This window comes from Lagenorhynchus albirostris, chromosome 16 (assembly GCF_949774975.1).
Source record: "Lagenorhynchus albirostris chromosome 16, mLagAlb1.1, whole genome shotgun sequence".
NCBI lineage: Eukaryota > Metazoa > Chordata > Mammalia > Artiodactyla > Delphinidae > Lagenorhynchus > Lagenorhynchus albirostris.
In genome coordinates this window covers 73,136,510-73,161,688 of record NC_083110.1, presented here as the reverse complement: position 1 = coordinate 73,161,688, position 25,179 = coordinate 73,136,510, and the positions used below count along the sequence as shown (strand labels likewise).

The following is a 25,179-nucleotide window of genomic DNA, read 5'->3' as shown; positions in this document are numbered from 1 at the left end:
ATTCCATCCAAATGGAAATCAAAAGAAAGCTGGAGTAGCAATACTCATATCAGATAAAATAGACCTTAAAACAAAGAATGTTGCAAGAGACAAGGAAGGACACTACATAATGATCAAGGGATCAATCCAAGAAAAAGATATAACAATTATAAATATATACGCACCCAACATAGGAGCACCTCAATACATAAGGCAACTGCTAATAGCTATAAAAGAAGAAATCGACAGTAACGCAATAATATTGGGGGACTTTCACACCTCACTTAAACCAATGGACAGACCATCCAAACAGAAAATTAATAAGGAAACACAAGCTTTAATTGAAACATTAGACCAGATACTCTTAATTGATATTTATAGGACATTCCATCCGAAAACAGCAGATTACACTTTCTTCTCAAGTACACACAGAACATTCTCCAGGATAGATCACATCTTGGGTCACAAATCAAGCCTCAGTAAATTTAAGAAAACTGAAATCATATCAAGCATCTTTTCTGACCACAACACTATGAGATTAGAAATCAATTACAGGGAAAAAAACGTAAAAAACACAAACATATGGAGGTTAAACAATATGTTACTAAATAATGAAGAGATCACTAAAGAAATCAAAGAGGAAATCAAAAAATACCTAGAGACAAATGACAACGAAAACATGACAATCCAAAACCTATGGGACGCAGCAAAAGTAGTTCTAAGAGGGAAGTTTACAGCAATACAAGCCTACCTCAAGAAACGAGAAAAATCTCAAATAAACAATCTAACCATACACCTAAAGCAATTAGAGAAAGAAGAACAAACAAAACCCAAAGTTAGGAGAAGGAAAGAAATCATGAAGATCAGAGCAGAAGTAAATGAAAAAGAAATGAAGGAAATGATAGCAAAGATCAATAAAACTAAAAGCTGGTTCTTTGAGAAGATAAACAAAATTGATAAACCATTAGCCAGACTCATCAAGAAAAAGAGGGAGAGGACTCAAATCAATAAAATTAGAAATGAAAAATGAGAAGTTACAACAGACACCACAGAAATACAAAGCATCCTAAGAGACTACTACAAGCAACTCCATGCCAATAAAATGGACAACCTGAAAGAAATGGACAAATTCTTAGAAAAGTATATCCTTCCAAGACTGAACCAGGAAGAAATAGAAAATATGAACAGACCAATCACAAGTCATGAAATTGAAACTGTGATTAAAAATCTTCCAACAAACAAAAGCCCAGGACCAGATGGCTTCACAGCTCTTCTCTAAATGTTTGATAAAATTTACCTAACACCCATCCTTCTCAAACTCTTGCAAAAATCTGCAGAGGAAGGAACACTCCCAAGCTCATTCTATGAGGCCACCATCACCCTGATACCAAAACCAGACAAAGATACTACAAAAAAAGAAAATTACAGACCAATATCACTCATGAATATAGATGAAAAATCCTCAACAAAATACTAGCAAATAGAATCCAACAGCACATTAAAAGGATCATACACCATGATCAAGTGAGATTTATCCCAGTGATGCAAGGATTCTTCAATATACGCAAATCAATCAGTGTGATACACCATATTAACAAATTGAAGAATAAAAACCATATGATCATCTCAATAGATGCAGAAAAAGCTTGTGACAAAATTCAACACCCATTTATGATAAAAACTCTCCAGAAAGTGGGCATAGAGGGAACCTACCTCAACATAATAAAGGTCATATACGACAAATCCACAGCAAACATCATTCTCAATGGTGAAAAACTGAAAGCATTTCCTCTAAGATAAGGAACAAGACAAGGATGTTCACTCTTGCCACTATTATTCAACATAGTTTTGGAAGTCCTAGCCACAGCAATCAGAGAAGAAAAAGAAATAAAAGGAATCCAAATTGGAAAAGAAGAAGTAAAACTGTCACTGTTTGCAGATGACATGATACTATACATAGAGAATCCTAAAGATGCCATCAGAAAACTACTAGAGCTAATCAATGAATTTTGTAAAGTTGCAGGATACAAAATTAATGCACAGAAATCTCTTGCATTCCTATATACTAATGATGAAAAGTTTGAAAGAGAAATTAGGGAAACACTCCCATTTACTATTGCAACAAAAAGAATAAAATACCTAGAATAAACTTACCTAAGGAGACAAAAGACCTGTATGCAGAAAGCTATAAGACACTGATGAAAGAAATTAAAGATGATACAAACAGATGGAGAGATACACCATGTTCTTGGATTGGAAGAATCAATATTGTGAAAATGACTATACTACCCAAAGCAATCCACAGATTCAATGCAATCCCTATCAAATTACCAATGTCATTTTACACAGAACTAGAACAAAAAATCTTAAAATTTGTATGGAGACTCCAAATAGCCAAAGCAGTCTTGAGGGGAAAAAACGGAGCCAGAGGAATCAGACTCCCTGACTTCAGACTATACTACAAAGCTACAGTAATCAAGACAGTATGGTACTGGCACGAAAACAGAAATACAGATCAATGGAACAGGATAGAAAGCCATAAACCCATGTACCTATGGTCAACTAATATACGACAAAGATTTCAATGAAGAAAAGACAGTCTGTTCAATAAGTGGTGCTGGGAAAACTGGACAGTTATGTGTAAAAGAATGAAATTAGAACACTCCCTAACACCATACACAAAGATAAACTCAAAATAGATTAGAGACCTAAATGTAAGATTGGACACTATAAAACTCTTAGAGGAAAACATAGAAAGAACACTCTTTGACATAAATCACAGCAAGATCTTTTTTGATCCACCTCCTAGAGTAACGGAAATAAAAACCAAAATAAACAAATGGGACCTAATGAAACTTAAACGCTTTTGCAAAGCAAAGGAAACTACAAACAAAACGAAAAGACAACCCTCAGAATGGGAGAAAATATTTGCAAACGAAGCAACGGACAAAGGCTTAATCTCCAAAATATATAAACAGCTCATGCAGCTCAATATTAAAAACAACAAAAACCCAATCAAAAAATGGGCAGAAGACCTAAACAGACATTTCTCCTAAGAAGACATACAGATGGCCAAGAAGTACATGAAAAGCTGCTCAACATCACTAATTACTAGAGAAATGCAAATCAAAACTACAATGAGGTATCACCTCACACCAGTTAGATGGGCATCATCAGAAAATCTACAAACAACATATGCTGGAGAGGGTGTGGAGAAAAGGGAGCCCTCCAGCACTGTTGGTGGGAATGTAAATTGATATAGCCACTATGGAGACCAGTATCCTTAAAATACTAAAAACAGAATTACCATATGACCCAGCAATACCACTACTGGGCATATACTCAGAGGAAACCATAATTCAAAAAGACACATGCACCCCAATGTTCATTGCAGCACTATTTACAATAGCCAGGTCATGGAAGCAACCTAACTGCCCATCGACAGATGAATGGATAAAGAAGATGTGGTACATATATAAAATGGAATATTACTCAGCCATAAAAAGGAACGAAATTGGATCATTTATAGAGACGTGGATGGATCTAGAGATTGTCATACAGAATGAAGTCTGAAAAAGAAAAACAAATATCGTATATTAATGCATGTATGTGGAACCTAGAACAATGGTACAGATGAACCCTTTTGCAGGGCAGAAATAGAGACACCGATGTAGAGAACAAATGTATGGACACCAAGGGGGGAAAGTGGCGGTGGGGGGGGGGGGTTGTGTGATGAACTAGGAGACTGGGATTGACATGTATACACTAATATGTATAAAATGGATAACTAATAAGAACCTGCTGTGTAAAAAAATAATTTTTTTTTAAAAAAGAAAAAAAACAGTGCCACCGGACTGGCACAGAAAGAAAGGTGATTATATCTTTAACACAAAGGAGCAGATGAACATAGTGATTCACATTATACCCATGTGGCTTCTACCTGAGAGCACAACTCAGAATCACCAAACTTCAGAGGCAAAAAGGACCTAAAATGTAATTTAAGTCAAAGCTCCTTGCTTATAAATGAGAAACAAAGACTCACAGTACACATGGGTTTTGCCCATCACCACACAGCTATCTGGGGGCAGAGCCAGCCTAGATCCAAGGTCATCACCTGGTTCTGGGTCCAGTGCTCTTCGCGCCCACCTGCTGCTCTTTCAAAAGTCTCCCCCTCCATGAGCTGGAGATACAGTGCAACACTCATTATTTGCAGATTTCATATTTGCAAACTCACTGTATTTGTAACCCCAAAATCAATATTCGCAGCACTTTCACAATCATTCATGGATATGCACACAGAGTGGCAAAAAGTTTGTGCCACCTGACATGCATGTTCTCAGCCAAGGTCAAAGAAAGCTACCCTCTGCCTCCTTGTTGCAGCTTTTCTACTATAAACAAATGTCCTTTAGGTGCCCTATTTCATTCCACTTTTTTATAGTTTTGTGCTTTTTTTTGGTGATTTCACTGTTCAAAGTGGCATAGTGCTGAAGCATTGTCTAGCAAGTGTTTCTAAGGGCAGAAGGTTGTGATGTGACTTACAAAAAAACACGTGTTACATAAGCTTCCTTCAGGCATGCGTTATAATGCTGTTCACTGAGTTCAGTATTACATAATCAACAGTCTATATTAAATAAGACGCCTTTAAAAGAAACACACATAAAACAAGGTTATGTATTAACTGGTTCACAAAGTTCTTGTGACCCAAGGCTTGCAGGAGCCTAACCCTGTATTTTCTCTAGGAGAGATGGTTCAGTATTTGCTCTTTCAGTGTTCACTGCAACTTTATAGACCATAACTACCACGAATAACAAGAATCACCTGTACACTTGAATAGGCCATCAATACAGACAGGCAGACCAAACATCACAAACGTTAATACAGGGCTTCCCTGGTGGTGCAGGGGTTGGGAATCCGCCTGCCAATGCAGGACACACGGGTTCGATCCCTGGTCCGGGAGGATCCCACATGCCGCGGAGCAGCTAAGCCCGTGGGCCACAACTACTAGAGCCCATGCAACTAGAGCCCATGCTCCACAACAAGAGAAGCCACCGCAATGAGAAGCCTGCGTACCACAGCAAAGAGTAGCCCCCGCTCTCTGCAACTAGAGAAAGACCACAAGCAACAACGAAGACCCAATGCAGCCATAAATAAATAAATAATTAATTTAAAAAAAACGTTAATACAGGAGGGACTTCCCTGGTGGTCCAGTGGTTAAGGCTTCGCCTTCCAATGCAGGAGCTATGGATTCGATCCCTGGTCGGGGAGCTAAGATCGCACATGCCCCGCAGCCAAAAAACCAAAACATAGAACAGAAGCAGTATTGTAACAAATTCAATAAAGACTTTAAAAATGGTCCACAAAAAAAAAAAATCTTAAAAAAAAAAATACAGGAAACGTAGGAAGTTCCCAAGGTCATGAGCAGGTGCATCTGGAAGATGAGGCACAGTCCCTATGGGTACTCACTCTTGTCAGCGGGTCTTGGTTTACAAGTGTTTATTGGGCAGAACCAGGTCCCTCAACTGGGCATCATGTATGTGCATTATATATCTATTACTGAGCATGGAAGAGGCCTACATTAGAAAATGAATGATCAATGATGATTTCTGAGAGCAAGCAGAGCAGCAAGCCTAGAAATTCAAAAGAGCAGAATCACAGCCAATGTGTGCGTTAGCCTCTCTGCCTCAGACACCCTCTCCCACAAATACTGCCAGGATTCACTCAGGGCTTTCTTTTAGCTGAGTCTCCCATGACCCTGGCGGTGGCACTAGTCTTTGATTCTTGCAAGAAAAGCAGACTGAGAAGCTGTCTCCCAGGAAGTCACAGTAAAAAGCAGGGTTTTTAAAAAACACATTGATGCTCAGCATTTAAGTGCATGTTTCCAAAACATGTTAGTACACACACACATATAATATGTGGAAGAACATACACCAAGTATCAGCAGTGGTTTTTTTATGGAGAATAGAATTACGAGGAGCTTTCACTTTGTACATTATTTCTGCAGTGTTTGGGTTCTTTGTGAAAAACACTTATTATCTTTTGCAATGGACTGAATTACGCCTTCCCTTAAAAATTGTTGAACCGGGGCTTCCCTGGTGGCGCACTGGTTGAGAATCCGCCTGCCGACACGGGGGACACGGGTTCGTGCCCCGGTCCGGGAAGATCCCACATGCCGCGGAGCGGCTGGGCCCGTGAGCCATGGCCACCGAGCCTGCGCGTCCAGAGCCTGTGCTCCACAACGGGAGAGGCTACAACAGTGAGAGGCCCACGTACCGCAAAAGAAAAAAAAAAAATCTAGAAACAATAAATGCTGGAGAGGGTGTGGAGAAAAGGGAACACTCTTGCACTGCTGGTGGGAATGTGAATTGGTACAGCCACTATGGAGAACAGTATGGAGGTTCCTTAAAAAACTACAAATATAACTACCATATGACCCAGCAATCCCACTACTGGGCATATACCCTGAGAAAACCATAATTCAAAGAGTCATGTACCAAAATGTTCATTGCAGCTCTATTTACAATAGTCCGGAGATGGAAACAACCTAAGTGTACATCATCGGATGAATGGATAAAGAAGATGTGGCACATATATACAATGGAATATTACTCAGCCATAAAAAGAAATGAAACTGAGCTATTTGTAATGAGGTGGATAGACCTAGAGTCTGTCATACAGAGTGAAGTAAGTCAGAAAGACAAATACCGTATGGTAACACATATATATAGAATTTAAGAAAAAAAATGTCATGGAGAACCTAGGGGTAAGACAGGAATAAAGACACAGACGTACTAGAGAATGGACTTGAGGATATGGGGAGGGGGAAAGGTAAGCTGTGACAAAGCGGGAGAGAGGCATGGACATATATACACTACCAAACGTAAAACAGATAGCTAGTGGGAAGCAGCCGCATAGCACAGGGAGATCAGCTCGGTGCTTTGTGACCACCTAGAGGGGTGGGATAGGGAGGGTGGGAGGGAGGGAGACGCAAGAGGTAAGAGATATGGGAACATATGTATATGTATAACTGATTCACTTTGTTATAAAGCAGAAACTAGCACACCATTGTAAAGCAATTATACTCCAATAAAGATGTAAAAAAAAGATAATGTAAAAGAAAAATAAAATTTAAACTAAGTTAGAAAAACATTTCAAAAAGATCATAAACCCCAAAATAACTGAAAAGACATAAAAAGGAGAAGAGAAGCAAAATAAAAGGACAAAAGTAAAACCTGTCCTAAAAAGTCGTTATCTCCAAATATGAGGCATTTTTATTTGATAATATTGGATACTTTTTTAGAATATTCTTTAAAATAGTCATCTGAATTCCTAGATAACAAGGTTCTTTTGAGGCTGATGGTAGGAGTTCAGCTTATAAAACCAATACACAACCAGAGCCACATCTGCTTTTGTGTTTTAAGCATGAAAGTATTTTAATATCTACTCTGAATGCATTATCAACTTAGCAATGGAGAGGAAAACTCCTAGATTTAAAGACTTCCAAAGAGAATACAATCCCATCACATGAGCTTAAAAATCGCAAAAAGTTTTTGTTTCACTATTTCAGTTCTTTGAGTTTTATACCTCGGCTCTCAGGCATGGGCGATATCCACAGCAAGAATGAATTGGAAAATTAATTCACAAGTTACCTTTCTCTGTTATGAACAGATTTTTTTCTCCTAAACACGACACACTAACTCTTCTTTTCAAGCAAATTTAATTGCAACACCTTTAATCAAGTAGTCTATAACTTTGCTGCCCAGAATATAATTGTAAACTTGAAAGGGGCCCCCCAAATGCCCACTGGTAGCTATTGAGCTGAGGACCATTTCAGAGCCTTCAGCAGTGTGTTCTGCCTTCCCAGCAGGCTCCCATCAGTTCATCCGCTAGTCCTTGCTTACATCTAAGTTGGTCATTTTATCTATGTGCATCCCACATGGTACTTGCCAGGGAAATGCAAGAGAAAAAACTTTCCTGCTCCCATCCTCCCTTTCTGGAACTTGGCCCGCTTAGAATATTGCTTCCTGATCCTTCCAATAAGCTAAAACCCCAGAGGCACTTAACAATTAAGAGACCAGAGGTATTCGTTTGGAACACGTACATTGGGTATAAAATCTAATTGTTCTTTTTCATGATCTCCATATTGCCAACACGGCCCAACTAGAAATGGAAACTGCCACATAATTTAATCTGTGCAGGATTCTTTCCTTTATGCAACTAGAAGAAAATAAATTAAGAGGTTTATTTTCTTTTTTTTATCCTCCCCTATAAGAAGTTAAAACTTTAAAGCCGCTAAGAGATTTCAAGTTCACACTGAATTCCTCTGGGCTAAGAGATAGAGATCATGAGTAGGCATTCACACATCCTTTACAGAGATATTCAGGCAGATCAAATTAGGTTGTTTGGTGTTCATGGCCCCCTCAGGGCTTAGTTCTGTTTAGCATCATCAGGCAAGGAACTTATTATAACTCGGCAGGTTCAGTCTATTTCCAATATATTTTTCCCCTAAGGTCTAAATACTGGCCATGCAGCCTCACCATCACATTAGCCAAGTGAAAGGCTGGTTGCCCACCCCACCTCTCTCCCCCAGTATTTTCCTTTTAAGAAACCCTAGCCATACGTACTGGGTAGATATGTACTAGGTGGACACCACTTGAATTGGGCAGGCCTGCACACCCTCTAACTTTGTAGATTAACACCAACAATAAAAGTAAGAATGACATTCAATAATTAATTACTTGTCATGTGTACTTTACAGTTATTCTCTCATTTTTTTCCCCAACAACCCTACAAGGTTAACACTACTGTTATCCCTATTTCACAGGTGAGGAAATGAAGGCCCAGAGAGGTTAAATAAGTTGACATGGTCACACAGCAAGTAAGTAAAGAGCAGATCCGTGGTACCAACCCAGGCCTCTTTGACTCCAAAGCCCTGCACTTGCCTCTACTCTGCCTCTTGTGGTTCCCGATGTGCCCACCAGTGTCCCCCATCTGTCCTTGCTCCCCCTGCACTGGCCTCATGACCTTCAGAGTTCTTGTATACCTTCTTAGCCCACCCTGGAAGTTACCTAGGGTCTCCCCAGCTACATCCCAAATTCCATAGCCACTGGGCTACCGGGCGTCCCAGCCTGGCCCAGGCCCCAGAACGTTCCATCCTGTCTGCTGTGCACATAACAGTCCCCACAGTTCACCCAAGACTCTGGAAACTTCATCATTATGTTACCCTATTGAATCCCTCACAATATCCTGAAAAGGTTAAACAGGTTTGTCCCAATCTTAAGACACTGAAGCTCAAAAGGATGAAGACAATCCCACCATAGGTCATGCAGATTATTTAGTGGTGATTCCTCGATTTTACCCCAGGAGTTGCATTATTTTCCCCATTACTCCTTGGCACACAGTAGGTCTCTGATAAATAGCTGTTGATGAACTCACAGGGACCCCATTCTCTCCACCATGACTCTTCCATTTGTAGTAATTTTCATTTCAGAAAAAATTTTTAAATTCTCAAAAAATATTTGCTCAACTATGGTAACAAGCACCCTCCAAATTCCAGTGGCTTAACCCAACAAAAGTTAAGTTCTCACTCATGCCAAGTCCACTGTGGGTCCACATGACTCCCCAAGGAAACTGTCCACCACGTGGTGGCTCAGCACTGACCTCCATCAATGCATTCTTCCACAGATGCCTACATGGGGGGAAGAATTCATGGAGAACAAGCATTAGCAATTAATGCTTCCACCCAGAAGTGACACACTTACTGTCACCCAGAGTCTGCTGGCTACAAGAAGTCACATAGCCATGCCCATCTTCAAGAAGGCAGAGAAATACGACCTCCCTGTTTGTATAAAACGAAGCTGACCCTGGACTCCGCTCCACGTCTGTCAGCCTCCAGCAGCCTGGTGTGGGCATTTCTCATTTCAATGGCAGTGGCCCAAGAACAAGCAGGCCCGAAGCAATGGCTGAGTCCCGAGTCAGGAAGCGGGGAAGTGAGGAGGGAGGGCACTGTAATATTACATAGCAAAGGGAATGAAGAATTAGTGGAAGTATACGAAAGCTCATTCTGTAAAAGGCCATACGGTAAATATTTTTGGCTTCTGGGACCATACTGTTTCTGCTACCACTGCTCAGCTCTGTGACTGAAGCATGAAAGAAGTCATACATCATAAGTGAACTGATGGGTGTGACTGTGTTCCAATAAAACTGTATTTAGAAAAAGAGGCAGCAAGCCAAACTTGTCTGAGGGCTGGAGTTTGCCAACCCCTGAATTCAGAGCCACCACTGCAATCTTCCACAGAGGGTTCTAGTCCCAGTTCTGGAACTATCTGGTTGTATGGTCTTGACAGCATCATTTTTTTTTCTCACCTGACCTTAACCTTTCCATTTACAATGTGAGGGAGTTGGAGTAGTTCTTTAGAACGGTAAAACTCTTAGATTCACAGTCCAAATTATATTATCATGTAAACCAGAAGGGATGTTCTGAGGTCTAGCTGAAGAGATTATTCTCAGACTAATAACAGAATATGTATTATTTTTTGTCCTTAGTATTATTGTTCACCTGCAAAGGCTAAAATTCTCTGATTTTACTTGTACTAGAGTTGCCATGCAAAAGACACTGATCAATAGCACTACAATCTTTAAAAAAAACAGCAATATAATCTTAGCTCCATCAAAGTCAAATAGATTTTTTTTCCATTCATCCAACCAGGAAGTCAGACAGATATATGGAATGAAAAACAGACTGACGCTTTTAATGACAAGTGGATAGTAAAGCTTTATTGATAACAAGAATAAAAAAATAAAATACTAGAGAGTCAACTCTGGGTGATATCAGTGAAGGTTAAAGAGAAACATACAATTAACTGATCCAGAAGGATAAGCTACAGTGAGGGACACATGAAACAGGAAGCAGGGAACGCAGCATTTAACTGAACGCAGCATTTAACTGGCACCTCGAAAGCATGTAATCCAGTGCACTGCAATATCGCAGGAGGATAGTTTTGCGTTTTTCCCCTCCATTAATCTTCGCTGCCAGGCTATTGCCAAAATTACAAATAAGAATATTTATGTTAATAGCAGCTGTGAAGAGAAAGCACATGTGAAATACTCTGTAACTATCCATAAAATGAGGGCAACATGCAGAGCTTTGCAGACATCTGACCTTCCAAAGCTTTGTATCAGTGGGTCCCAAACAGGCAGGGGAGAGGGGGAGCAATGCTGGCAACCTTTGGAGATATTTTAATTGTCCCAATTGGGGAAGTGCTACTGGCATCTAGCCCATACAGGCCAAGGATGATGCTAAATACCCTACAATACACAAGACAGACACACACAGCAAAAAAATTATCTGGTCTAATGTGTCAACAGTGTCAAGGTTGAGAAATACTCTCTTCATAGACGAAAAAAGCATCAGCTGAGATTGACAGCAACTTTCCAAATCACTGGGAACTCCAAATCATGATCATACATCCCACAAAAGCAGCATGTATTCTAAACCAGCCCCGAGCGACTTTATTTTGTAGCCTAGCAACATTTCAAGCCAGGTACTTGGTGTCAAAAGATTCCACATAAGTGCTAGAGAAAAGCACCTTTCCAAAAGGCAGGTCACAAATTCCAAAACCTGTCCCAGAAATGATAAATGGTTCAAAATACTGAAAAAACCACTGGGATTAATATATTATTTTTAAGTATAATAAATGGCTTTACTACTTGTTCTATAAAATAACCTTTCTTAAATCTACAGTATCAAAAGCACTGTGGATATTTTCTAACCAAAGAACATCGTATGTGGCAGGACAGTCTTCACCTCATTTGAATGATGTCTTGACAATCACATGCAACATCAGCTTTTACTGTAACTTGCAACGTATCTCCAACAGGATGTAATTTATCAGTGGGTCTAAGAGCTGGAAGTTAATATCTGTTTAGCTAAACACATCACATCTGTTAGCAAACTTGTCCAAATAATTTGGCATCACTGCTTACAATATTTGTAGACAGAGACCATTTATCATTTGGATTATTTCTAGAACCCACAGGCTTGTTTGCTATGCATTGCATAGAAACATGTGGGCACCTGCACACAGGCACACACTTTATATGAACCATTTAGAATGCTTTGCACAAGTTGGTTGGTTGTTTTTAAGTGAAGGGAGCACAGCATCACTTCTGCGACTTCTCTTTAGTTCTGTTTCTCCATTGCATTGTCCTTCCACCTTGCCAGCCATTGGTGTCATTTCTTCTTCAGTTCATTCCTAAACAACCCCAGGTAATAGGTTTTCAGCAACGGCAGAGGAGACTGTTTAGGATTATGTTCCAGGGACTGATAAAAAGTCCCTGCATGTACACCCTAGCCTTTCATTAACTGCAAAAGAGCTCTCTATTCCTCCCTTCAGGGGCCTTCCCAGAGCAAAAGCATGTGTCCTAGTGATGAAGAGCATCAGCTGGGGTGTCAGGTACACCCCTGTTCAAAACCCACCTTGACCATTTTCTGGCAATGACCTTGGGCAGACAGGATAACCTCCTTGATCCTCAACCCACTAGATGGAAGTACAGACAAAACTGCCCACCTCCTGGGAATGTTGTGAGGATGAGATGAGGTCATGCTTTGAAAGTACCGAGCTCAGGGTCCAGCACACAGCCCTTCATAAGCTCCAGGTGTCATTCATAGATCAAAGGAGTCTGCAAGCTATTCCATCAAGTCCCTTTTGAGCCTGCAGTTTGGTCCTGACTGCTCAGTGCCAAGGACAGTACACATGAGAGAGACACATTCTCCCCTCAGATTGTTCACGGTGTCGCCAAGGGAACACACTTGCACAGGTGAAAGAGCAGGAGAACAGGCAGGGGTGATACGTGTTGTATGGCACAAAGCAAGGATGTTGGAGATCAGAGAGCAGGGAGCTCAGCTGGAAATTTCAGGGAAGTTAACACATCAGAAGCTCTCAGCCCAGCGCATGGCCCGGAACAAGTACACAAGGCATGCTGGCCATCATTATTATCACTGTCATCTGCTGCAGAGGGTAATGGGACGTGTGCCTCCTCCATCACCAGGATTAACAGTTGCTGCCACAGGGCCACCAACTCCCCCCTCTTACTGAAGGACAGGGGCTCTGCAGGAAACTTCACTTTACTGCTGCCTGCTTGCCTGGGGCCTTTTTCATTATCCCTTGTTTTCTTATTTGTGCTGCTTGCTCTCTCTCTTCCTCGGCTTTGGTTCAGTGTGGGAGTTATTTGATTTATAATTTGCTAAACAGGCAAACCAATTTTCTTCCTTGCTAAATTTCATAATTTTACAAGTGCTGATGAGAGTGTTCACAAATACCACAAACCGTCTCCATAAAGTCTCTAAAGCCATTCGGACAGTTTCAGGATTGTGCATCATCTAGCAAAAATACGTTGGCTTTATGGTGTTTTATCCTTTTTATTTAAACTTTACTTGTTTCTTATTGGCTTTGTCTTTTTTTTTTAACAAAAACCTTAACACTGAAGAAATGAAGCTGCCAGCACATAGTTCCCTAGGCATTAGGGCTCCCTTACTAAATTCAGAAAACAGCAAGAATCATCCAAGTGATTTAAGTTGCACGAAAAGACTTCCACAGTTATCTCTCCCATCATCAACGTTTCCCACTGCCAAGGACCCTAGGTCAGCCCGGGTCCCTTATTTGGTCTGGACATTCTGGAAGAAATATATTAGAGCTGGAAATAAACATAAAGATGACCTGTTCAAACGCACATTTAACAGAGAGGAAACTGAGGCTATGAAGAAGTGACCTAAACTTGGATGCAACCACGATGTCCTTCAGTCAGACTCCAGATTGCCATGCTGGGCACAGCATCTCTGCACACGGCCCACTGAGACTGAAGCGTTAGAGCAGCCTTTTCACACTGGGAGCCCTGACCTGAAGCGCCCCAGTACAAGGCCTCTGTGTACGGCACCCGATGAGCAAGTGAAACTAGACAAAGGAAAAGAAAAAACAAAACATCTGGCCCTAGTCCTGTGTCTGATTTAAAGATCTGAGTGGCAGAAGCTAATTTTAAAGGATCAACATTACTACACATCAAAATATGAATGCTGGTTTTAGAGACAAGATAGAGGAGTAGAAAGTGAGCTCACCCTTCTTACGGAAACCTCAGAATCACAACTAACTGCTGAACAACCACCAACAAGATGTCCTTCAGTAGTTGAATGGATAAATAGATTCCCTGTGGTACCTTCAGACAATGGAATATTATTCAGTGCTAAAAAGAAATGAGCTATCAAGCCATGATAAGACATGGAGGAAACTTAAGTGCATATTACTAAGTGAAAAAAGCCAACCTGAAAAGCATAATTAATTCTGGAAAAGGCAAAACTATACAGTTAATAAAAAGATCACAGGTTGCCAGGGGTTAGGGGAGAGGGAGGGATGAATAGGCAGAGCACACAGGATTTTTAGGGCAGTGAAAATACTCTGTATAATATTATAATTATGGGTACGTGTTGTACATTTGTCCAAACCCATAGAATGTACAAAACCAAGAGTGAACCTTACTGTAAACTGTGGAATTCGGGTGATAATAATGTGTCAAAGTAGGGTAGTCAAATATAACAAATTTACAGTCTGAAGGGGGGGTGTTGATAATGGAGGAGGCTATGCATGTGTGGGGACAGGACACATATGGGAAATCTCTGTACCTTCTGTTCAATTTTGCTGTGAACGAAAACTGCTCTAAAAAAAATAGTCTATCAAAAAAAACTACATTGTACAACTACACTGTGCATTGATATATCCACTCACTGATGACCAATACAACACTACTCATTGGTCCCTAGGGTGAAGAAAAAAATAAAATCAACCCTCCTCCAACTAGAGCTTCTGTATCTACAGACTTTGCCCCTAATCTATCCCTTCTTCTCAGCTAGCCTATCGGCTCCTTGAATTGAAGATTCTTTAAAAAAAAAAAATATATATATATATATATGTATATATATATATATTCCATGTAGCGAGAGCTTGCTTTTTCCTTCTGACATCCGGGGCCTGGAATGCTGGGTGAGGTCAAGTTAAGAAAGGTTTTTCCAGACTCACCAAGACCTCCCTTACCGCAACCTTACCCAACATCCCAAGTATCAACCTGTGCTCAGACTTCAGGTGATGCTTAATTCTAGCAAGCATCACCTGATCTCTTGCTTGCAATCGACAAGAGAACGGATACTAGGACTGATTCCAAGTACTAGACCCTGTTCATGCACCACTCCAGACCTTCCCACCCACCTTCCTCTCTCTCCACCCACCCCCTCCCCTCCTGCTCCCCAGAGCCTTCCTAGGGAGGGTTCATGCCACTTTCTTAGCTGTACAGCCCAGCTCTGCTGCCACCACCTTTGCTGCCATCAATTAGGAGCCCCTTCTAACTGACATCAATTGACAAAGTCTGCTTGGCCCACATGCTGGCCAGACCAGACCGCAGAAGCTCTGTCTCTCCCAGCACCTCCCTGGATGGGCCAGGAAACACAGCTCAGAAGTGCAGGAATGTTAACGCCCAACGGCCGGCCGAGAGAGGAAGGAGCCGGCTGGTAAATTCGCCCTTCTTTCCTGCTTTGGACGGTTCTGAGTTGAAGTGATTCCAGCCTCTGCTCCAGCGATGTCCGGCACCGCTGTGTTTCTTACAAACTCTGACCCACTCTGTCGAACACCAGCTTGTATTTACTATCGTTGTGTGCCTCACTCAATTCTCTTTTGCTCCTTGGGGTTTCACCATTCTCCACTTCCCCACCAAGCTTTCTCTGTAAATGGCCAGGCAGTAAACACTTCAGGCTTTACAAGCCATAGAGTCTCTGTCACAACGACTCAACTCTGCCCTTATAGCTTGAAAGCACGAGGCAATGCAATTCGTTAATGACTGAGTGTGACTGTTGAAGAAAACATTTATGGATGTTGACATTTAAATTTTGTATAATACTCACATGTCACAAAATACCCTTTTTTCATTTTTTTTTCAGCCATTTAAAAATGGAAAAACCATTCTTAGCTCATGGATCATATAAAACAGGCAACGAGTGGGCTGAATCTGGCACATAGTTTGCCAACCCCTGCTTTAAAGCACTGAGCGGGTGGCCTTCTCAGCTGACAGACTATACAACAACAGGTGACACAGGCCAAAATTTGCCAGCCCCCACTGCAGCCTGTGAGCTTTGCTTCAGGCCTGTTTTCTAGAGATCCCAGGCTGAGATACTCCATAGTCATAATCCTTAGGTGAATTCTTTAAATAATAATAAATTTAAAAAAAAATTTTTTTTTCTTAATAACGTTCTGCACTGACCCAGGAGCCTGAGTTACTGGACATGCAGCTCCATCTAGAAAGCCAAATCCTGAAAGACAAATACCACATGATATCACTTATATGTGGCATCTAAAATATGATGCAAATGAACATATCTATGAAACAGAAACAAACTCACAGAGAGAACAGACTTGTGGTTGCCAAGGGAGGGTGAGGGAGGGAAGGATTAGAAGTGTGGGATTAGCAGATGCAAACTAGTATATATAAGGGATGGATAAACAACAAGGTCCTATTGTATAGCACAGGGAACTATACTCAATACCCCTGTGATAAACCAGAATGGAAAAGAATATGAAAAATAATATATGTATAACTGAATCACTTTGCTGTAAAGCAAGAATTAACACAACATTGTTAATCAACTATACTTCAACAAAATTTAAAAAGAAAAAGAAAGAAAGAGAAAGCCAAATCCCCTGCCTCCTTCCAACAGTAATGACTGAAGCTCAGGGATGTGGGAGATAGGCCTCCAGGGCTTCTTTTGTGTCAACTACCTTCCATTCCATTTTTCTTTCCTTGGGCATAGTTCTTCACTCCCCTTTAAGGTCAAGGAACATGGACTAAACTTTTGTATCCTCTACGGGTACCTCCTACACAATGAATATTTACTGCTCACTAAACATGTGTTGATTCTGCATCAGAGTAGGAGCAAGAAGACAGATTTCATGATGGGGTTGGATTTCTTCATCAGAGCTGCCTGAGAGCAGGTTGCCTTCGGGAGAAGTGAGTTGCTCATCATGTCAGGTAATCAAGAAGAAACTATGAGACAACCTGGCAAGGATGCCAAGGATTCAAGAATTTATACTTCAGGTAGAGGGTTGAACTTCATTCCAGCCCCGAGAGGCTGTTATTCCCCACGTTAGCAAAGGAGAGCCAACTGTCTGGGATGCGAGAGAGAGACAGAAAAGACAATTGGGACATTTTGCTTTGCAAATGAATAATAACAACAACGACCAACACAGATTGAACCTATAATGTGTTCCAAGTACTGTGCAGTACTAATCTAAGACCACACAGCTAGAAAATCAAACAAGAACTGAACCCCAGTCTGACTGACCCCAAAGGCCATGAGGTATCCCACTTAATCTTCCTCCTTGAGTGAATGGTTGGCTCACACCATGAAGTCCTATCATGTCTTGATGGGACCATATTGTCTGGCCACTTAAAAAATGACATTAATGATCATGTCTTTTCTTGACTAAATTAAGGACCATTATGATGCTTCTACTCTTGAGAAAGAACATATCAGAGGATCAAACTACTCAACTTAAAAAATAAAACTGCGGAGAATCACTAAAAAATAAAATTGCAGAGAATCACGAGTGTTATGGAACATGGGCTCTCCCCAGGAAACTGGGAACAGCTGGCAACAACTGCATCACAGCCCACCACTAATTAAGAATGTTTAAATGGCAACCTGCATCTCAGGGGGCCGCTGCAGGCAGGAACTATGGCATTCCATCAAGCCTGGAAACAAGTACTTTGTCCTGAACCTGAGGTATAATTCATGTGGGCAAAAATGTGTCTCCTCTCCTTCCAAAACAGACAAGCAACAACATGGAGCCCCAGCTGTGCTCCTCAGCCCCTCCACAGAGAAATACTCTTCCTGTAATGGTCTAATTTTGTTTCAACCTGGAGCACATTTTACAACATTGCCCCAGACCTCCTGCCAACAGCGAGCTGATGTGCTGCTTGGGGGAGCCGGAGAGAACAGCTATTATTTCCGCAGCCACTCAGCCCGCTGCATTCTAACCAGCCGCATTAGCCCAGGGGGCATGAACGAGCACCTTGCCCCATGGCTGGCCAAGGCTCGGGGACACAGAAACAGGCTGAGACTACATCACAGGGCATTGGACTTCCTGAGGCCCCAGGACCCTTCCTACACTCACAGGCTCAGTCTTCTCACCACCTGAGCATCACTTCCACTGCTGCTGTCTGGGAGTGACCTGGAAGGGAAGTCCTCCGAGCCTCACTGGCATTCCCAGATCTGCAGCAAGACTGCTCTGAAGGAGGCATAATGAGGCAGCTTCTCCTCTGCACTAGCTCAAGCCACTGTGGTGACCCAAGAGCAGCTCTGGCAGCCCATGCATCCTGTTAGCTCAGCAGAGGCGGTCGCCTGCTCTCCCTCCTCAGGGCTCCTCCACACCCAGCTCTCACTCCACGAGTGCCTCCATTTATGCTGCTCTCCACCTCTCACGTTAAAAACGTCCCTGGAGAAAGAGTTCCATTTGTCAATTTGTCACTTCCAACACAGAGTGCCCTACTGGCCAAAGTTCTTGAGCCAGGTCACTTGAAAGGCCACCACTGGCCTACACACTGGTTCTTTTCTTCCTCCTTTATCTCCAGACCACACTCCCGTTTCCAGGCTCCCTGCCACCACCAAAGGCAACCACTCTAAACTGTTTAATGTGCATCTTTTCTGTGTGTGTGTCCTTGCAAAATGCCTATCATAATTATATGTGCATTTTCATAAAAGTTCATTTGTGTATGCTGTATTTCTCATTCTGTTTCCTGAAATCCTGGTTATTATCTTTCAGGGTCAAGCCCACATTTATGAATGTGATAAAAGTATAGATACTCTTACCAGAAAAACATGGGAAGGGAAATAGAAAATTCTGCACACAATTTTAGGTTGCTCACCCAGGCTAAGGCCATCTGTGGACCGCTGAGGGTGAGGAACTCAGGTTGGCGTGAAAGTCTAGTAGCCAGTTCATGTGGCACAACGCGGGAATCTGCATACAGAGGACTTCCTGTGGCCCAATCTCCTCCAAGAGGGCATGGCCATGGCAGCCACTCGGAGTCCGACGGACTTCCCTTCAGTCTGCTCCTCAAAGGAAGCAACGCTGCTTACTACCCACACCTATTCCCATTCTGAAATGCCCTCCCAGCTGCTCCTATTCAAACCCAGTACCTCCTTCAAAACTCAGAGACTCCTCCCAGAGGGGCTTCTTCCTCATCTTTACCATGTGTCTTCTCCGTATTTGTGTTGCACATAATTTTGAATATGTTATCACGATGCTTAGAAAGAACTGGAACAGCATTCTTAAATTAGGTTTGCCCCACAATCCGGCTGTAAACCTGAAGAGACGAACCCGTCTATCATGGACGTGGCAAGAGGCAGAAAATGTTACTCACCTGAATTCCCGGCTGGTGGGGGCAGAGGGGCGTGACAGCTGATTCTCAGGAGAAAGATGAGGAGAGATGAACCCCATTTCCAGGAGGCAGTGGTCAGTGGGAAGGTCCTGTATCAAGAGCTTGGCTATGTAACAAACCACCACAGAATCAAACGGCTTCAAACCACTGTCTGTGGCATTACTTCTCACAGTCCTACGCATTCATTCACCTGACTCCATCCGGCTGCTCTTACTTGGGTCTCTCACACAGTTGCAATCAGATGTTCGCTGGGGTTGGCTGAAGGGTTCACTGGGACAGATGTTCATGTGACTGGTTCCTGCCCACAGCCGGTGGCTGCCCAGCCGGGCACCTGACTCTACACCCAGCCAGCCTGGACCTCCTCAGGGCATTGTGGTCTCCGGACAGTGTGACTGCTTACATGACAGCTGGTGTCCTTAAACCGTGCCCCACAGGGTTGAAGAAACGGGTGACTACCAGAAATTCTTCAGCACGTATTCCAGGAGAGCAGAAAAGGAAGCATCTGCTCCAAAACGCCTCCGCTTATACCAGGACAAAACCGGCCGGAACCAGTTGAAGCCAAGATGGCTGACCCGACTCTGCGCAGAACAGACTTGCCCGCGGGACGGGCGGCCTTCTGACGTCACAGCCCGGATTTCCACCGCGTGTTTCATACCAAGACCCCATGAAGGAGCACATGTGCCCCAGAAAGAAACATGCCGCCTGCTTGCACCTGAGCGCCAGAACGCCGTCACTTCGTTAAACTTTGTAAACAACTGCGTTTTTCCTTGATTCACCGCCCCCAAACCCTAACCCTTAAATATCCACCTCATCTTTCGACCGGGGACACAGATTTGAGCTGGGCCTCCTGTCTCCTTGGCGGTGGACCTCACCAGGAAGCTTCTTCCTTTCTCAAAAGCTGGTGCCAAATGCGCGTTGGGCAGGGAGCCCTTTGCTCGGGGTTGTTTCCCGGGGCTGTCGTAACAAATTGCCGTAAATGGCAGCTGGCTTAAACGATAGAATTTCATTCCGGAGGCTCTGAAAGATAAGACCTCCTTGCCTCTTTGTAACTTGTGGTGGCTACAATCCCCAAAGGGTCAGTGACCCCCTCACTGGTTCCTTTGCCCAGAGTCACAAATGTCAATCCAGCGACACCGGGTTGGGTACAGCACAGCGGAAACTTTATTCACTGATCAAGGAATGGAGAAGGGAGGGCTTCTGCTTTAAAAACACCTTCTCCCAGAAGGGAGGGAAGTAAGGGAATTGTAAGGGGTAGGAGGCAGGCCCGCCTCCAGGGCTCTAGACAAGGGCGGAGACGGCCAGGGGCTGCCGGGGCATGCGCAGTCGTGCAGGTGCGTTCCTGTGGTCAAGTCAGCGCAGGTTTGGGGCAGTTGACCACTGCAAAGCTCTAAAAGCGCAGCTGCAAAACATCTCGGTCAAATACCTGGTACTTCTGAAATAAATACAGAAGTAAATGAAGGAAAGGATCATTCAGCCCTCAGGGTCTGTCAGCAATCCTCAGAGTTCCTCAGTGGGCATCACTCCAATCTCTGCCTCCATCTTCACGTGGCTTTCTTCTCTGTGTCTCTCTGTGTCCTCTCGTCTTATACGGAGACCAGTGGATTTAGGACCCAATCTAACTAAATCCAGGATGGTATCATCTAGATATCCTTAACTAGTTACATCTGCAAAGACCCTATTTCCAAGTAATTTCTGGGTGGACATGAGTTTTTAAGGGACATTATTTAACCCTCTACAGCTGGTTTCCCTCATAATAAGATTTTTCATGAAACCAAGGCAGAAGCTGCAAGGCTTTGTCTGACCCAGCCTCAAAAGCAATCAGCAACATTTCTATTGATTATACGTGAGCAACGGGGCGAGCTCTGATTTAAGAAGAAGAGCCCACACCGGGCATAATACCAGAAGCATGGTCCCTTGGGATCATATTTGGAGACCAACATCTATAAGAAGGACCAGGTAAAAGGGGAAGTGAACAGGAGGGACGAAACACTGAGGGGAGAGAAGAGATGCTTAGGACGGCCGTAGTGGGAAACACTGGGATAAGGGAAGCAGTGCATTGCACTTGATTTCCAGGAAAGGTCTGAGGACATAGAAAGAGGAAGGACAGAGAGGCTTTTCAGGAGCCACCATCTGGTATAAGAAAAACTGTGAGTGAAAGAAATATTTTAAAAGGATTTTTAAGAAGTCTCACTGCACATCAAGACTCTCCTCACCCCTTTGACATTTCTCAAGAGACTGGGTAAAGATTTGAATTGCCTTCATTTATGTTTTTCTGCCTAGCTGTTATTTTTCACACACGATTTTCTGCAAGCCAAGATCACAAGATTCCATTGTTTTTATACAACCTACATCTCTCTAACCCTCTTAGTAAAGCTAGTACAGGGCTCTGCCCATGGAATGTAATCAACAAATAATGACCAGTTTTAGAGCATTTACAAGTTTAATTTGGAGAGTGTACATTTGAATGCTGAAACCAAGATTTCTTTTGAATAGGAGTATGTGCATGCCCTTTCAAAAGAATACCAACCAAGTTTTTTAGTTTTTCCTCACTGTTTCAACATGGGTATTGTTGGATTTTTATAGTTTGAGGATCATTAAAGGTGATGTTTGGCTTACTGCCTTTGCAGGAAAGTTTGGCTGGAAGGTTCATTTTATTGAGCAATAGAGCTGACAGTTAGTCTTCAGAAAGCAAAAGACTCAGAAGACGTAGGCAGTATTCCCACACAGGCTGCAAAAAGTACTCCCCACGAGAAGCCCAATAATTCTTCCAGCTCAAGAAATTTTTAGAGGGTGACTAGGACGCCAGGCAGCAAGTGGGGATTTTATAGCTGCAGGCTTTCCAGCTCTGGGGAACTTAGTTAATCAGAGAAATTAAGGACTGAAATCACTCAGATGATGTTTAGACCCCAACCAATGAAACAAACCAACCATGGGAGGGAGTCTATAGAACTACTTCCTATTTCAACGTAGTTGATATAATCTGGGTGCAAAAGACTAGGAACTGACCTGAAATGAAATCTCTCTCCTCACAACGGGCACGTCCTATCTGGGTTTTTTTAGCGAATATTTGTTGAAGACTTACTATGTTATGCATTTGATGTGCATAGTCTATTTAATCCTTACAACACTCCTATGAAATTGGTACTAATGAAAAGAAAATGTACTGGGCTGGAAATTTCGGTGGGGGTGGGTGGAATAGTCCCTGCTCAAAAAGACTGTCTTGCAGTGAAATGTAAAAAATGGTTTACATATTTTCTGGATGTTTAAAACTATAAGAATACAGTAAATCAAGAATATAGTTTGAGTTTTAACGAATCAAGCCAATGACTCAAAGAAGGTTTAAACACAAGTTTAAATTTATTTATATGTTAAACTTATAAGTATCCAGATCCACTTATGAATGTATATGTTCTTAACCCTACAATCTTGGTGTAATGGAAGCCCCTCCATGTATTAATGACATTAAAACAGATGCAAGTGTGTAAATTAAATACCAATTAAATATGGAGGGAGATAACCACTCCATATCCACCGATACGGCTAAATTCAGAAAGACAGACAATAACAAGTGTTGGTGAGAATTGATGAGGTCGTATTTAAAATGGTACAGCCACTTTGGAAAATAGTCTGGACGTTCCTCAAAATATTAAATATGCAGTTACCATATAACCAACAATTCCACTCTGAGATATCTACTCAAGAGAAACGAAGACATATGTCCACACAAAGAATTGCACACAAATGTTCATAGCAATTTTATTCATAATATCCAAAAGGTGAACACAACCCAAATATCCACCAACTGATTAATGGACGAACAAAATGTGATGTATCCAAACAATGGAATATTATTCAGTAATTTTAAAATATGGAGTACTGATACATGCTGCAACAAGAAAAGCCTTGAAAACATTATGCTAAGTGAAAGAAGCCAGTCACAAATGACCACATATTATATGATTCCATTTATATGAAATGTCCAAAATAGGGAAATTCACAGAGACAGAAATTAGATTCGTGGTTCCCGGGGGAGAGGGAAATGGGCCGTGACTGCTAATGGGTATAGGGTTTCTCTAGTAGGAAGGTAACGAAGGTGTCCTAGAGATTGTCATATGATACTTGCACAATTCTGTGAAAATACCAAAGCCATTGAACTGCATATTTTAAAAGAGTGAACATATAGTATGTGAATTATATCTCAATAAAACTGTTCTTGAAAAAAAGAAGAGAAAAGAAAGGAAAATATAAAGAAATATGTTGTTTTCAAAGTGCCACTTGGGGGACTTCCCTGGCGGTCCAGTGGTTAACACTCCCGCGCTCCCAATGCAGGGGGTACGGGTTTGATCCCTGGTTGGGGAGCTAAGATCCCTCATGCCACACGGCACAGAAGAAAAAAAAAAGGCGCCTCTTGGAGGAAAGTCTGAGAACAGGAATGGATTTAGGTTTGTAAGCCTTATATGTATACAATTTGGGGAACCTTCTTCAAGAAAAATAATTTTTTAAATGCCAATACATTGTACAAGGTGCATATGGTTAACAATACAGTACTGTACACTTAAAAATTTGTTAAGAGGGTAGAGTTTATGTTATGTTTTTTACCACAATTAAAAAATGCAAACACAAAATTCAGTACAAAACTGGATATTTAGAATGAGAAAAGAAATGACAGATTATGAATTTTTAAAAGCTGGAAACCAGCCAGAACCCATTTATAAAACCACATTTTTTATTAGCTAACTGCCTGCTGTATGTCTACAATCCTATTTTCCTCCATTGCTGGCTGCATAGTCCTTGTTCACTTTTCCACAAGACAATTTCAACAGGGAGAATTTTCCATCAATTTCTACAGGGAGAATAGGAAGCGTTCAGTCTTTCCTCTAGCATAATTGATACAAATTGCTTTTTATTATACACGTATCCCAATTTCCCCCTCCTAAAGATGTTTCCTGCCTTCCCAGGACACCCTCCCCAGAGATGCAGGACAGTTTTTATCTTCTCTTTGAGCACGACTTCACCCCCTGCACTTGAACTTTCCAACACCAGCCAGGCTAGGCTGGTGAAGACGTGCTGAAACCAGCACTCCCATCCTGCCCAGAGAAGAGTGAACGAATCAGCTGTCCTTGGATATCTATTGTCCTTGGCAATAGATATTAGAGATCCCTCTAAATTCTACCTCTGGGAATTCCTCCTAAGGAGATGACTTTAATGCACAAGAACAATCTAAATGTCTGATGCAGGCAAATAATAAAAGAAATCATATTTGATCAACTGTTGGCACCTTTTAAAATGTCATTAAAATAATGTAAAAACATGGGGGAAATTATAATACATGTGATATTGCATAATTATAATAAGCCATGAGGTGATATAAAATTGTGTACACAGTATGAACGAGATTTGTTTTTAATCCTTTGCATAAAGAAAAAAAGATTGGAAGGAACTGCATCAAAATGCTAAAATGATTGTGTTGGGAGAGTCTTATGTAAATTTTCCTTATCTCATATAAATTTCATAGTGAAAATAAGGTTGCCTAATAATCCTGTCTGCTCCCTGCCTCAGCCCGTAGAATTAATGGTCCTAAATATTAGCAAAGCAGCTGGCTCCTTAGAGAGGGGCACTATGATAAATAAATGTAAAGTATCATTATGAGGTTTTTTTTTAAGTTTTTTTAGCAAAATGACTTGTTTACACATAGCAATATTCTGGAGGGAAAAAATCAATGTAGTTAAA

At 41.8% G+C, this 25,179-nt stretch overlaps 1 protein-coding gene across 1 annotated transcript in view; it reads right to left on the bottom strand.

Moving 5' to 3' along the window:
• The window catches only part of PLPP4 (phospholipid phosphatase 4), a 459,170-nt gene extending 438,829 nt beyond the window's left edge, over positions 1-20,341 (bottom strand). Inside the window, exon 1 of the transcript XR_009535979.1 lies at positions 19,432-20,341. The gene's annotated coding sequence lies outside the window, so the exon portion shown is untranslated. The remainder of the gene's footprint in view (positions 1-19,431) is intronic.
• Positions 20,342-25,179: the final 4,838 nt, after the last annotated feature.